Source organism: Hyaena hyaena, unplaced genomic scaffold (assembly GCF_003009895.1).
Source record: "Hyaena hyaena isolate Hyena2069 unplaced genomic scaffold, ASM300989v1 scaffold_271, whole genome shotgun sequence".
Taxonomy (NCBI): Eukaryota; Metazoa; Chordata; class Mammalia; order Carnivora; family Hyaenidae; genus Hyaena; species Hyaena hyaena.
In genome coordinates, this window is record NW_024080902.1 from 2101783 (window position 1) to 2117164 (window position 15382).

At 38.5% G+C, this 15382-nt stretch overlaps 1 pseudogene; it reads left to right on the forward strand.

Annotated features, from left to right (window-relative positions):
• The first annotated feature begins 4886 nt into the window (after positions 1-4886).
• On the forward strand, positions 4887-8549 carry LOC120240925 (annotated as a pseudogene).
• Positions 8550-15382: the final 6833 nt, after the last annotated feature.

The following is a 15382-nucleotide window of genomic DNA, read 5'->3' on the forward strand; positions in this document are numbered from 1 at the left end:
GGTGCTGGGAAAAGTCATATGGTCTCTGAAGAGGGAGCTGTTCTTATGCTCCTTTTCTCTAGGGTTGAGTCTTCTCTCTTGTCTTCTACTTATACCACTTCTACCAGTATCCCCGTCCCTGTTTCTGTCTTTCTCAGTCTCTTTCTTTGTCTCTCTATTCACTACCCTTCTCATCCCACCCTTCTCTGGGACTCTTGTTACACAGAAGGAAGATTTGACTATATATTATTTCCTTATCAGTCTAGTACCCAATCTGCAAAAGAAATGTGATCAGCCAGTCAATAATTGTTCTTACTCTGAACCCATACTGGATCCTAGTGATCCAAGCTTCCTTTCCTAAGCCTTCCCAAATCATCTTTTTGGGAGTTAATCCTAGAATCTATCTGCAGTTTATAGGATTAATGTCTACAGATATTAATCTACAGAATCTATATAAATAGATTATATAAATCTATTTATTATAGATATGTATAAAATCTATTATATAGATTATATAAATCTATTTATTATAGATATATATAAAATCTATTATATAGATTATATAAATCTATAAATAAAAAAGTATATAAATTTATAGAATTTCTAGTTTTGACAGATATTAAAACAATATTTCCCTATTGTCAGAGCTCCAGCCCAGGCAGTGCATCAGGGACCTTTGTCTGCAAGTCTTTCCATGTTCTGGGATGTTACTTGTCAAGGCCTGAGACCTAAACCTGTCTAGAGCAGACAGGGGCTATCTGAAAATCTCTTTGTCTGTCTAAAGCTTCCAGCCCCTCTTACAACATTTGTTCTATCTTTGTTGGGTCTGAAGATCATTCTCATTGACAGAGAAGCCTAAAGTTGAGGGCTGGCATTTGGTCATCCAGCAGTACTGCATCATGCATCCCAAATTGATAATTTGCATTTAACCCCTGGAGGCTATCAAAGTTTATGCTTTTAGTTTATAGCTGAGGTAACTGACAATAACCAGAAATAAAATCCAGGTTTCTTGACTCCCAGCCTACCCACTTTTTCTTTTTTTTAAGTTAGGTTTTACTAATAGGTTCTCAAACTCTCTAAACAGATCAAACAGATTAGATACATTTGAGACTTAAGATCTTAAAAAAAAATTTTTACTGTTTATTTAGTTTTTTTTTCAAATAGTTTATTGTCAAATTAGTTTCCACATAACACCCAGTGCTCATCCCCACAAGTGTCCTCCTCCATGCCCATCCCTCCTCCCCCCCACATCCATCAGTCCTCAGTTTTTGTCAGCATTCAAGAGTCTCTCATGGTTTGCCTCTCTCCCTTTCCCCCACCATTTCCGCCCTTCTTCTCCCCCTTGGTCCTCCGTTAAGTTCCTCCTAATCCTCCTATACGTGCACACATATGATATTTGTCCTTCTCTGCCTGACTTATTTCACTCAGCATAACACCCTCAAGGTCCATCCATGTAGCTACACATGGCCAGATTTCATTGTTTCTCATTGCCATGTAGTATTCCATGGTATAGATAAACCACATCTTCTTGATCCATTCATCTGTTGATGGACACTTAGGCTCTTTCCATGTTTTAGCTATTGTGGAGAGTGCTGCTATGAACATTGGGGTACACGTGCTCCTATGCATCAGCATTTCTGTATCCCTTGGGTAAATTCCTAGCAGTGCTATTGCTGGGTCCTAGGGGAGTTCTATTGTTAGTTTCCTGAGGAACCTCCACACTGTTTTCCAGAGGGGCTGTACCAGTTTACATTCCCACCAACAGTGTAGGAGGGTGCCCGTTTCTCCACATCCTCGCCAGCATCTAGAGTTCTCTGATTTGCTCATTTTAGCCACTCTGACTGGCGTGAGGTGGTATCTCAGTGTGGTTTTGATTTGTATTTCCCTGATGAGGAGGGATGCTGAGCATCGTTTCATGTGTCTGTTGGCCATCTGGATGTCCTCTTTGGAGAAGTGTCTGTTCATGTCTTCTGCCCATTTCTTCACTGGGTTGTTTGTTTTTCGGACATGTAGTTTGGTGAGTTCCTTATAGATTCTGGATATTAACCCTTTATCTGATATGTCATTTGCAACTATCTTTTCCCATTCCGTTGGTTGCCTATTAATTTTCTGGGTTGTTTCCTTGGCTGTGCAGAAGCTTTTAATCTTGATGAGGTCCCAACAGTTTATTTTTGCTCTTGATTCCCTTGCTTTTGGGGATGTGTCAAGTAAGAAGTTGCTGCGGTAGAGGTCAAGGAGGTTGTTTCCTGCTTTCTCCTCTAGGGTGTTGATAGTTTCCTGTCTCACATTCAGGTCCTTTATCCATTTTGAGTTGATTTTTGTGCATGGTGTGAGAAAATGATCTAGTTTCATTCTTCTGCATGTTGCTGTCCAGTTCTCCCAACACCATCTGTTAAAAAGGCTGTCTTTTTTCCATTGGATATTCTTTCCTGCTTTGTCAAAGATCAGTTGGCTGTATACTTTTGGGTCCACTTCTGAGTTCTCATTCTGTTCCATTGGTCTATGTGTCTGTTTTTGTGCCAATACCATACTGTCTTGATGATGACAGCTTTGTCGTAGAGGCTAAAGTCTGGGATGGTGATCCCTCCCGTATTGGTTTTATTTTTCAGGATTACTTTGGCTATTCGGGGTCTTTTGTGGTTCCATACAAATTTTTGGATAGTTTGTTCTAGTTTTGAGAAATATGCTGGTGCAATTTTGATTGGAATTGCATTGAATGTGTAGAGTGCTTTAGGTAGTAATGACATCTTAACTATATTTATTCTTCCTATCCATGAGCATGGAATGTTCTTCCATTTCTTTGTGTCTTCTTCAATTTCCTTTGTAAGTTTTCTATAGTTTTCATCATACAGATCTCTTGTATCCTTGGTTAGGTTTATTCCGAGGTATTTTATGGTTTTTTGTGCAATTGTGAATGGGATCAGTTTCTTACTGTTTATTTAGTTTTGAGAGAGAGAGAGAGAGAGAGAGAGAGAGAGAGAGAGCGCATGAACTGGGGAGGGGCAGAGAAAGAGGGAGACACAGAACCCGACGCAGGGCTCTAACTCGTCAACTACAAGATCATGAGCTAAGCTGAAGTCTGTCGCTTAACCAACGGAGCCACCCAGGCACCCCAAGACTCTAGATCTTTAAAGCATATTCTAGTTCTGGGGCGCCTGGGTGGCTTAGTCGGTTGAGCGTCTGACTTTCGCTTAGGTCATGATCTCGCGGTTCGTAGGTTCGGCCCCGTGTCGGGCTCTGTGCTGACTGCCAGCTAGAGCCTGAAGCCTGTTTCGGAGTCTGTGACTCCCTCTCTTTCTGACCCTCCCCTGCTCATGCCGTCTCTCTCTCTCCTAGAAATAAATAAAACATTTAAAAAAATTAAAAAAAAAAGCATATTCTAGTTCTTTCTCCTTTAAAGAACTTTACTTTCCAAGTCTATCTCACAGTATGTAGAAAACCAAACGTAACACTCAAAGATTGAGGAAAATAGTAAAGATAGTGTGTTGGCATAGGTTTTGGCATAATTGGGACATAAGACATGAGACAATGGTCCCATTGCCTTCATGAGAATTTATGAAGTAAAGTGATAAGATAGCCCTAGAAAAATCCATTCTTTAAAAAATTCAGCTTGAAATAAAAACATAGCTAAATACAGACATAACAATTTGTTATTTTATTCTAAAATCATGTACCTTTAAAAATATGGCCTTCCATAAAACACATCTATTAGCAAATGGGAGATGTAAAACCTTTCTCAGAGGATGTGTCCTATGATTGATGTAAAACATGGACAAGTACCAAATGATAGAGGTACTGATTTCACAATAGAGATATTTTCTTGTTGTCTTTCACAAAAGGAGTAATCAGGTTCATCTGAGGCTGATCCTTGTAGAGGACCTAGAGGTATGTGCAGGAAGATAAAATCCTGTTGGATGATATACATACAGGGGTATGACTGAAGTGCCAGGAGAGAAAGGCTCTCCTCACTCCTCTTGGATGCAAATCTACCTTTTTCTTTAAAATATATGAGTGAACATTCCATTATGGTCAATTTTTCTTCTTTAGTACTTACTGGCTCTTCAAATAATGAAAGAAAATAATAGACTAGATTAAGAAGTAAGCTGACTGCTGTGGCAGGTAGAATATCTCTGAGGGATGTTTTCCATTGCTGAGATAGGTGGGGGTGGGGGACATATAGCAAGGACCTGAGAGTAGCCTGTAGGAGGTGAGAGTGTTCCTTGGTGGATAGCCAATAAGACAGTGGGAACCTCAGTCCTACAACCACAGGGAAATTAATTCTGCTGACAACCCAAGGGAGCTTGGAAGAAACCATTCCCTAGTTGGGATTCTAGATGAGGACATATCTAGCTGACACCTTGATTTGAGGCTTATGAGACCCTGACCAGAGGACCCAACTAAAATGTGCCAGACTGCTGACCCCTTGGAAATGATGAGAAAATAAACCTGTGTTATTGTAAGCTGCTAAATTTGTAATTTGTTATATAGCAATAGAAAATAAATTCAAGTGTGTTCTAGGATTTTTCCTAGACTTCCTAAATTAATTGGATTTTCCTTAGGTTCATTTAATATTACTCTGAGCCCACTAGTGGATGAGGCAGTCTTAAAACATAGCTGTTACGTAGAAAGTAAACCTGGGACTTGAAACACCTAAAAAAGCTTTACTATTAGACAAGCAGAGATTATGCGCATGGACACCAGGATCTGAATCTGCCACTCTGCTACTTAAGGGACATTGGGTAAGTTACTTAAGCTTTTTTTTGAAACTGAAAGACAAATATTTTCTTTGTATACTTGATGTGCAGTTTAGTGAAATGCTGTGTTTTAGCAGTGTCCAGCACAGAGCAAATATCTAATGAATAGTCACTATTATTATTATTCTAATAAAAAAAGGAAAGGCTGTGAGGATGGTAAAGGACCATGATAGAAAGAAGGAGAAAAAAGCAAAGCATGAACAGGGGAAAATGCATTTATATGTAAGCTTTTGCTGCGGGTCACCAGATATCACAGGTACTCAGTAGCCAGATTTTATTCATGGGAAAACCTTCGGAGAGCCTGGAGATAGAGTGAGTGCCATTTTTTTTCTGCAGTGAAATAGATTGCATCCCTAGGTTATGTGTCAGTCACCCAAGGCCTATTCAGATTCTGTTCCCGTTTTGAATTTAATGCTCTGCCTATCTCCCTGAACCCAAGGCCACTCAAAAGTGAAGCTGAAACTACAGATGATCAAAAAGTGGAGTATACAGATAAAAGGGAAGTCACAAGATATGTCTTTCAAACCTGACTCCATTGGCGGTCTCTGTTTGCCAGACCTGAGGAGAATGAACGCCTCCATTTTGCAAGGCTTTGGACATCATCTCTAACAGTGAAAGCATATCTGTTTATAAGGGACTTAAAAATGCAAAAAGAGAGAAGAAAGAAAAACTTGTTTCATCTACCTTTTTTCCTCTAAATTTAATGGGCTTAACGCATTCTACTTTTCCATACATTGGAACAGGAAACAACATGGCAAGTTAAATCTGTTAACATTTTATGTCAATATATTTTAAGATATAATGGGGTTATAAAATGGAAGACGCTTGAATGAGGTTGAGTGAATTTAGTGGTAGATTTCCAAATAGAATGTGAAAGTTTTTTTTTAAATTTATGCAAACTCTCTAAGATGTCAAATTAATCTTTCTGACCTTCAAAGCCCTTCATTTTGTTTCAACAGTAGCTACATGATGGGTGTTGTCTATAAGGATATTAAATGTTCATTTTCCCTAACAATAATAAACATAGGAAAGAAAAGCATAACCTCAAAATTTTCACCTAACACAAAGTATTTATTACTTAGTGTCTGTCTTTACATACTAAAAAAAAATTAAGAATTGAGTAACCCTCAAGGACTAGCTCTTTTCTTATTCTTTTTGTATCTTTCCCACAGCCTTGTCTTGGTCCAGACACCCAATAGTGGCCAATAAGTTTCCAAGGAAGGAATGACATGTTTCAGACTCTAGTCCCTAGGAAGCAAGATGGCCTGATGGAAAAAAGAACTGGATTGAGATCCAAGCCCAGCTGCCACCAAAGCATGGCCTTGGCAAAGTCATTTCCCCTCTGGGCTGTAGTTTCCTTGTGTGGAAAATAAGATGGTTAATCTGTTCTCTTTCAGCTCTGACATACAGGGATTTAATGAAGCAAAGAAAATTCCCTGAAGTAGGACAATAGTGCTTTTTATGAATATGCAAGAGAATAAACAGAACCAGGAAGACTTTTGGAGGACATGCATGTGTAGAAGGGTGCTTTTAGGCTGACTCTCAATCTTTTTGACAAAATCTGCTTCAGAGATGTCAAAGAGGTATTGAAAATGCTCCATTTAAAAATGTCTCATCTTCTTCTTGAAAAGGTTATGTGTTATCTACTGGCAGTCATTTTAGAGGGTATTACTTACAGGGAACATATATTTGTGGGAGTGTAGGTATGTGTGCATGTGTGTCATCAAATCCCTGTGTTGTTATAATTATGACCAAGGGAATCATCACTATCACACTCCTGTGGCAACAACTCACAGAGCTTTAACATTTTTTGTGTTTTATGTCTGAAAAGGAGGGATGTGGAAGAGTGGAAATGACTCATTTCCAGCTGCTTTTGTCCTCAGGTATAAAGCATAACAAGTTTCAGGAGCAAAGGAGGAATGTAAAGGGTGAGAATAAAAGGAATCGCTCTTTGAAAACTAATGGCAAGTGATAAAAATAAGTTACTGAAAGACAGAGCACCTTTTGATACAGAGCAAGCTTTGATTCTGACAGTGCTGGCTCTTGCTGGAACAAGCACAGAGAAATGAGAGCCTTGGCTATTTCAACCCTTAGACACCTACCCCAGATAATCCTGCTGGAACCAATTACCAAGCATTTTATAGATTCCTGCCATAAGCTCTGCCAAAGATGCCATCTGCTCAGATCCACCTTGCACTGACCTGTTGGTTTCCTAACCAGCACGTGTACTGGTAGGATGCAGCTGCCTAACACACTCTGCCTAACACACTCATGCCCAACCCATGCCCCGAGTTAGTCTTACAATGAGATGGCTTAGATAGCTAATGAGTTAGAAGGCAGTGCATCCTGAAAATGAGGTCATACAAGCCCCCCAGCCTTACAGTCTTTCTTGGCTAATAAGCCGCTGGGAAACGCATTGAATGGGTCTACCTTTAAGAAGACACAGAGAAATATATCATTTATTTACCACCAGGGCTTATACCTGACCACGGAGAAAAGCTTTTGAAATGAAAATATTATAAAACATAACGCTGTGAAACAGAACTGTAATTCTCTTGTTGGTTGGAATCAGGTCACTGGAAACGGAGCTCAAGTTGCTTCTTAGACAAATGGCTTGAATGTAAAAGGGAGTGAGAATCTGGGATGTTCCAACTCCTACCTTTCCCCACATACATTGGTTCTTTTAGAGCTTTCTGTTTGTGGAGAAGGTGAGAATGACTCCTTTGAGACATTTGGAAGCAAGGAAGGGTGATGAAAAGTACTTTGGAGTGGAAACAGGAGACTGCTGGTCTACTTATTACTAGTCCTGTCACTTGGAGCTAGTTTCTTAACTTTGATGCTTCTCAGCATCCTGATCTGTAAAACAAAGGTGAGAGTACCCTTCCTGTCCACCTCATGGGATTTTGAAAATTGAAGAGAGAATGCCTATAAAGATCTGAACACTCTGCCCTATAACACAGAATGAATGTTATTAGCACTGCAAAGTCATTTGTGTGTTATCATACTTGTATTGCTCTGTGAAAGATTCTTAAAATATCCAAACTCTAAGATCAGTACACAGAGACTATGTTGACATTAATAAAAGCTCAGGTCAAACAAAATTCATTTCATTGCCTTAATGCAAACTTCCAGTTCTCTGTCCTGGTTATTGTGGCACAAGGCACCATGAGCAGCAGTTTTCTGAGGTGCCCTGTTCTAGGCAGTGCTGGAAGTCCTGCATGGGAACCAGCATAAGTGTGGCAAGTTTTTGGAGATGGTGGAGTTGCAGATCAGCTTGAAGAGCTATGACCCTCAGAAGGACCAACACTCCTTGGGCACCCTCAGGCTTAAGTCCACTCCCCACCCCAAGGTCTCTGTATGTGTTTTGGAGAACCAGCAGTATTGTGATGAGGCCAAGGCTGTGGATATTGCCCACATGGAGACTGAGGTGCTAAAGAAACTCAAAAATAAGAAAATTGGTCAGGAAGCTGGCCAAGAAGTATAATGCCTTTTTGGCTTCAGAATCTCTGATCAGGCAGATCCCATGAATCCTGGACCCTGGCCTGAATAAGGTTGGCAAGTTCCCTTCTTGCTGACCCACAATGAGAACATGGTGGCCAGAGTGGATGAAGCGAAGCCCACGATCTAACCCCAGATGAAGAAGGTGCTGTGTCTGGCAGTGGCCGTTGGCCGTCTGTGAAGATGATAGATGATGAGCTTGTGTACAATATCTACTTGGCTGTCAATTTCCTGGTGTCATTGCTCTGGAAGAATCAGCAGAATATCTGGGCTTTATACATCAAGAGCACCATGGGCAAGCCACAGCACCTGAACTAAGGCACAGCTTAATAAACTCTAGTGCCACCATTAAAAACAACAATTGTCACTTATGGTGTTCATATTATGCTTACTGAAAAAACTTTTTCAATCTCAGGCCACTTTTTTTTTTTTAAGAAAACAACAACAACAACAATAACAATCACCACCACCACCACCACCACCACCACCAAATTTCCAGGTGGCTGCGATTCATGCACCCTTGAGTCCCTGTATGGGACAGTCACTATATTTAGTGTGTTCATGGGAATTCAAAGCTTCTGCTTCATATGTCCATATTTTGGATATTGACTTTGGAGATTTAGCTGGCAGTTCTCTTCAACATCAGCCAATAAGTTAATAGGAAAGTACTCCAGGCTTTTTAGGATTTCTTAGGGTTGTAATAATTGTCCCTTAACTATTATTTCTGGTCTCACAAGACATTTTTATTTTCAAAATTACCCACATAGCTTAATTTGGAGTGTCACACAAACATGCATTTAGACGGACATTTTTGGAGCGAGTAGGATGAAATATGTAGTATTATATCTTACCTCATTTTTGAGTCATGAAACATTTGCAAAATTCTTAGATCCCTTCAAAATAAATTGACGTGTCTCAGGTGACTGATTCAAGTACTAAGTGTAGAAATTCTGACTTGGAACATTGGGTAAAACAAGTCTCAGCCATGTTTATAAAACATTAAGAGTTGGGGGATAGAAAGCAAAACTACAGGGTGCCTGGGTAGCTCAGTTGATTAAGCATCCAATTCTTGATTTCAGCTTAGGTCATGATCTCACAGTTCATGAGTTCAAGCCCCATATCGAACACTGTGCTGATAGTGAGGAGCCTACTTGGGACTCTCTCTCTCTCATTATCAAAATAAATAAAATAAACTTTAAAAAATTTAAAAAGAGAAAGCAAAACTACAACTATTTCAGAGGAAACTCAGCATCTTTGAAGATAATTCTTTTGAAACCAGAATTAAAATTTTCACACTAATAATTGAAAACAAGTCTATCCTATGAAAATAGAAAATAAGTATATGTAATTCCAAAGCCACAGGCTTGAAAATATATGCTAGAAAAAAAGTTGTTTCTGTTTTATTACAGATTCTTAGGTTGGGTGTAATCAACATTTGTTTTATTGACACTTCTGCAATTTAATTGCCGCTATAGTCACTCTCCAAAGAATAAGCAATTGGCTCTCTGTATTATTAAAATAGCTAATCTACATCCCAGCTTTGTCATCCTTTCTTGCCAAAATGTTTAATAACATTTCTCCCTAAAGGAGCATTTGCATACTTGTGGTATGTAAAATACAGGAATTGGCATATAGAGCTATAATTGAGGAAAAATATTACTTTGCCCCCTCCCGTCTTTGGAAGGGCCCCATTTGAGTGTAACTTGTGTTATTCTCTAGAATTATCCCCAATCACCCTCTGTGCCATCTGGAAAGTAGGAAGTCCTGCTTTCCAATATGTGCACTGATGAATGTAGGTTCTTGGAAATTATCACAGTCTCAGATAATTAAAGGGAGTCTTCTCTCAGCCCCTTTGCTCATCTAAAAAGTAGAGCTTAGTTGTAAATCCTAGGACCCAAGTGGCTCCTTACAGCACTCACAGGCATATGCTACTCACCGCTACATTCCACCAAAGATGGGACAAAGTAGTCCCTTGGGTATAAAATGAGAAATCAGAGTTCTGAAAGAATTCTGATCTTCTTTTAGGTCTTGAGCAAGTAATTAGGCCATCTACACATTTAAGGAGGCAAGAGATCTAGATTTAGCACCGCAGAACTGGAGGGAAGCTTAAAGATTAAAGTCCAACTCCTTATACTAAACAAAGTAACTGAGGCTCCAAGACATTAGGGGGCCTGCTCAAGGCCACAGAGAGGACATCTGCTCAAAGGCAAAAGTTGGTGGCTTTTTTTTCCTCAGGTAATTATTTATATTTCCTTTCTTGGAGACTTTACTGACAAGTTTCCATAAAGGAAAAACATTCTATTAGAAACCCATCAAAACCAACAACCAAACAACGAACCAACCAATGTGCCAACCTGCTAGAGCTCCTTGTTTCTATGTGTGTGGGAACATAATATACATGCCTCCACTGTTTCAGAGTGGCCGTGTGGAGGGAGAAGGGGCTATATCTAAGCATTCATTTATGTATCATCAGCACTGTATGGGGTATGGAATTTCCTCAGGAGTATTCATTTATTCCTTGAGGATAAATGAACAACATGTAGGTATAGATAGCCAGTGGAGCAAGTTTTCATATGATTTTGAGATCCTATTTTGCAACTTCTATTTACAGCTTTCATTCATGTATGCATATTCCCAACATTGCTATAAAATTTTGCATTTCTACAACTCAACAGGGTCTTATGTTAAAACTTATTCATTGTAACTAGGAATATAGAATTTTTTAACAGAATAGTACTTATAGTAACTACAATAATAGTTGAATAAAATCGTAAGAAATTTGAATCTGTACATTTTGTAGGTCAAAGTAACAGTTGGTGTTTAAGTCATTTATAATGCCATTTTCATAATGTTACTATTTTTCATTTTTTCACATTTTGGGCAGTACCTAGAAACAAAATGAAACAAATCAAAGTTTGTTTTTTCTGGGTATATTCTTTTCTCCCCATTTCTTGTATTTCAAATGATTACAAAATAACTGATCTACTTTTCTTAGGCACTAGCTTTTTAAAGACATGTTAGTATCCCATAGAGGCACTATGGAGACAAAAATAACTTATCTCCCTTTTATATCAGTTTTCTCACATGAATTGTGTAACATTCTATAAATTAAATACTGGTGCTTACTTTCCAAGTGCATCTGGTACCCTTAAGCTGGCACCAGCCTTTTTGTTCTGTAGCCTTAATTTTCCCTAACTCTAAAGGTAAGACCAATAATAAATTTGAATAATAAAATGTCATTGAGGAACCCAGACTGAAGAACAAGTCACTACTTAATTACTAGCTTAAAATCATGTCCCAACTGTGAAAAAATTATGAATAAACAAATGCATATGTACCTTGGCTTTCAAAAATCAGCTTTGATGAGTTGTTTTTTGGGAAAGCAATACTACTCTGACCATCTCTCAAACATTTTCTTTTCGGATTAATACTACATACATGTGAAGTGTCCCAAGTTAGAAAGCCTTGAAATAGAGGTATTTATAATGCACTACATACACAAGGGCCAAAAGCCATCTTTCTGGTAAAAACCATTCTGGTAAAAAAAACTACCATAAACACTTTTTGGAATACCATTGCTTAGGCATTTTCATTATTGAAGTGTCTTGACTGATGCATAATTACAAATAATTCATTACATAGGAAGGAAACCCTAGAGAGAAAGAGGATGCTTCTCTCTCACTCCCTCTCTTTTTGTATATTTTTTTCTATCACAGAAGCCTATATGGATTGAATAATCTAATCTGATATATTCTTGTTTCAGAGTGATTAATTTATGAAGAAATCAATAAATCCAAAATAGCCTGTCTTGAACAGCTGTCTGAACATATGGAGGAATACGAGAGAATACGCTGCTGGTGGTTGAGGGGCTGAAGGGAAGAGGAACAGGAAAGAGACATAGTACCACTATGGAAGGAATTTATATCTTGTTAATTCTTGTAGGAATTCTGGGACTCTCACTGCCACCCTCTGTTTCCCCCAAACAAACAACACTTTAAACCTTCTTTCCTCTCTTCTTGAATTGCTGTATTTACTACAATAAAGCTATTTTTTTTACACTGTAGGTGTAAAAGCACATCACAATTTAATTTAAAGCCACACAAGAGATAATTATTTAAGACTTAGAAAGAAGGCTTTGAATGCTGATTGCTCCATTATCTTTGAAGTTTCTTTGTTTTAGTTTAAAGAGGAAATGTTGATTCATGGATTCAGGCTGTAGAGATGTTAATGTGGGGGGGGTGAGGTGAAGATATGCATAATGTGCTATTGTACATTTCCAGTTTCCTGGTGAAATTGACTATGATAGTGTTGAAATTCTCAGGGTTTGCTTAGAATCATTTAATTCAGTCAGTTCACAAGAAGAAAACAAAAGTTGCTCCGGGGTGGGGAGGAAGTGAAGGAGAGTGATAAACTGCATTTCCTTAGGGATAAACACTTAGGGTCAAGAATTTTGATGGAAGAAGGGAATATGGGTGGCTCAGTTGGTTGAGCGTCTGACTCTTGATTTCAGCTCACATCATGATTTTATAGTTGGTGGGTTTGACAGTGCAGAGCCTGCTTGGGATTCTCTCTCTCTCTGCCCCTCTCCCACTTGCATGCACTCTTTCTCAAAATAAATAAATAAACTTAAAAAAAGAATCATGATATAAGATAAATTCACTTGTGAGGTTTGGATTGATCTAAACTGCTTGAAATTATTGATCACTAGCTATCAGAAAGTATAATAGTGAATATCTTTTCTCCAATTTTGGCTCTCAATCTTTCTTATGACACTATATTGGGATAAATGGAACTTGAAAGGACTGAGCTTCTATGTCTGGCTTGTTGTATATTTATTACATCTAAAATAATTGGTGAGATGTACTTCCACTCCTCAATTTAAATGCACTAAATATTTTATATATTCTATGTTTGAAACGGAAGGACCCACATGAGTTCTCAGAAAACAAATCCTGGACCATTTCCAAAAAGTGATAACAACAACATTACGTGATCATTATAGTCATTTGTAAATATAAGTATGATAAATGCAACAGCTGCTTGAATGAACTTAGGACTGTTGCATTTTATTAATGAGGGAAATGGTTCATTGCAGCACTTGGAATGATGTTAGCTCTGCTTGGTTATGACCTGTTAATTGATCAGAAAATCTAAGCAGGGTAAATCTAAATAATATCTTCCTACACAGTAATTTAAAAACCACTTACTTGTTTCCCATACTGTCTCTGATTATTGATTTCAATATATAACAGAATGTGGGACCATTTGAATGACTTTCCATTAGGTATCATTAGCTGCATATAAGGTTACAGAGTTCATCCAGAGATATTATTCTCTGGAGAGTATCTTGATGCCACAGCTGCTGCAGTGCACTTCCAAATGATATTCAGACTTTTTTGCAACTTCTGTTTGTAACTTTATTTATGTGAATGCATATTATTCACTGTATTATTATGGCAATTTTGATATACTAGTTTGGCTCGACCTTTATTATAATCTGCATGTGATATATAACTCACAGAACATTAAAACAGTAAAAGTTGTACACATTAAAACAAAAGTATGAGTCAGAATTTTGTGTAATTTGAAAGGCCCCCCCAAAAAATGGCCTCCCATTTTGTTTTCATAGTCAGTCATATATCAGCTATATCAACGCTCGACCTGAACATTGGCATCTGCAGGACTAAAAACTGCAGACACTGCTGAGAGCAAAGACTATGAACGTGCACTCACCGATGAGAATGGGCAGGTGAAGTGTCTCCTACTTGAGCAACTAGATCCTTTTAGTTCCTCTGGGTCCAAAATATGAAGTTGTCCTCAGTCTTGTTTTAGGTTTCCCCGTTGAGTCTCTGTGTCCTGAGGCAAGTGGATGGAAAGATGATGGATTAGTCACTATTCTGAATCATCTCTATTCTTGTACTTCTACTTTCCATTTAAAACATGAGCAGTGATGACTTTGCTAGGATGGAGAGAGTAATATTGCTTGAGGAGAGTTAGGTGTTTTTACCTTAAATAGGATATGATGACCACATATTGCATTGTTTTTTACAGCAGTAAGTGAACACATGCTTCCATCACTGTGAAAACAAAGAGGGTGTATAGACACCTTAATTAGAATCACATACCGCTTGGGGCGCCTGGGTGGCTTAGTCAGTTAAGCATCTGACTTTGATCTTGCAGTTCGTGGGTTCGAGCCCTGCGTTGGGCTCTATGCTGACTGCCAGCTCAGAGCCTGGAGCCTGTTTCAGTCTGTGACTCCCTCTCTCTCTGACCCTCCCCTGCTCACGCTGTCTCTCTCTCTCTCTCCTAGAAATAAATAAAACATTAAAAAAAAAAAAAGAATCACATCCTGCTTTAGTATTGAGTTTCTTTTGTTCTGGTCATGCCACCTCTTGGCTCTGGGTTGGCCTGGAATTCTGTTGTGCCTAGGAAGTGCTTTCTGTGGCTTCTGAAGTGCAGGCTCTCATCTGGTGCTCTGCATGTACTATGGTATCATCCTCAGAGCAATCTTATGAAGTGAGTGTCATAGTGATCTTGTCCATATCGTAAATGAAAATTCATACGCCAATTTAGGTTGCTCATCTTTTCATATTAAGAGTGATTTGTATTTCTTTTTTGTGAATTGCCTGCTCAGGTTCTTTCCTTTTTACTTCTGGATTCAGGTTTTTCTTCTCAGTTTGTGGGAATTCTTTATATGTTAAGATTAGTTTTGTAAGTTATGTTTGTGGCAAATATTTTCTCAATTTATCTTTTGAGTTGGCTTCATATTTTCTTTTGCTACGCAGGTGTGCTTTTTTGGGGTGCTATGCAATAAAATACGTGGATCTTTTATTTTATGGCACATGGACTTCCTTTAATGTACACTTAAAACGTATGAAAAGACAGTTGGGCAGAAGATGCATAAAAATCATAGATTTTAAGCTGCTCCAATGTGTATTATATTTTCCCCAAAGAAATTGATTTCCGCACAGTGTGTGACTTGAAACTGCCAAGAAGGTTAATGCCCTCGGCCTTGGCTACAAAGTGGGATTTAAGCCTGTAGAGTTAGAAAGCCAAAAGATATTTATCATGGATTTTTGGAAGGTGCTCCTCCCCTCCCTGGGAGCCATTCTGCATTATGGCTAAGCTTTCAGCAAAATGTTCGTTTTTGG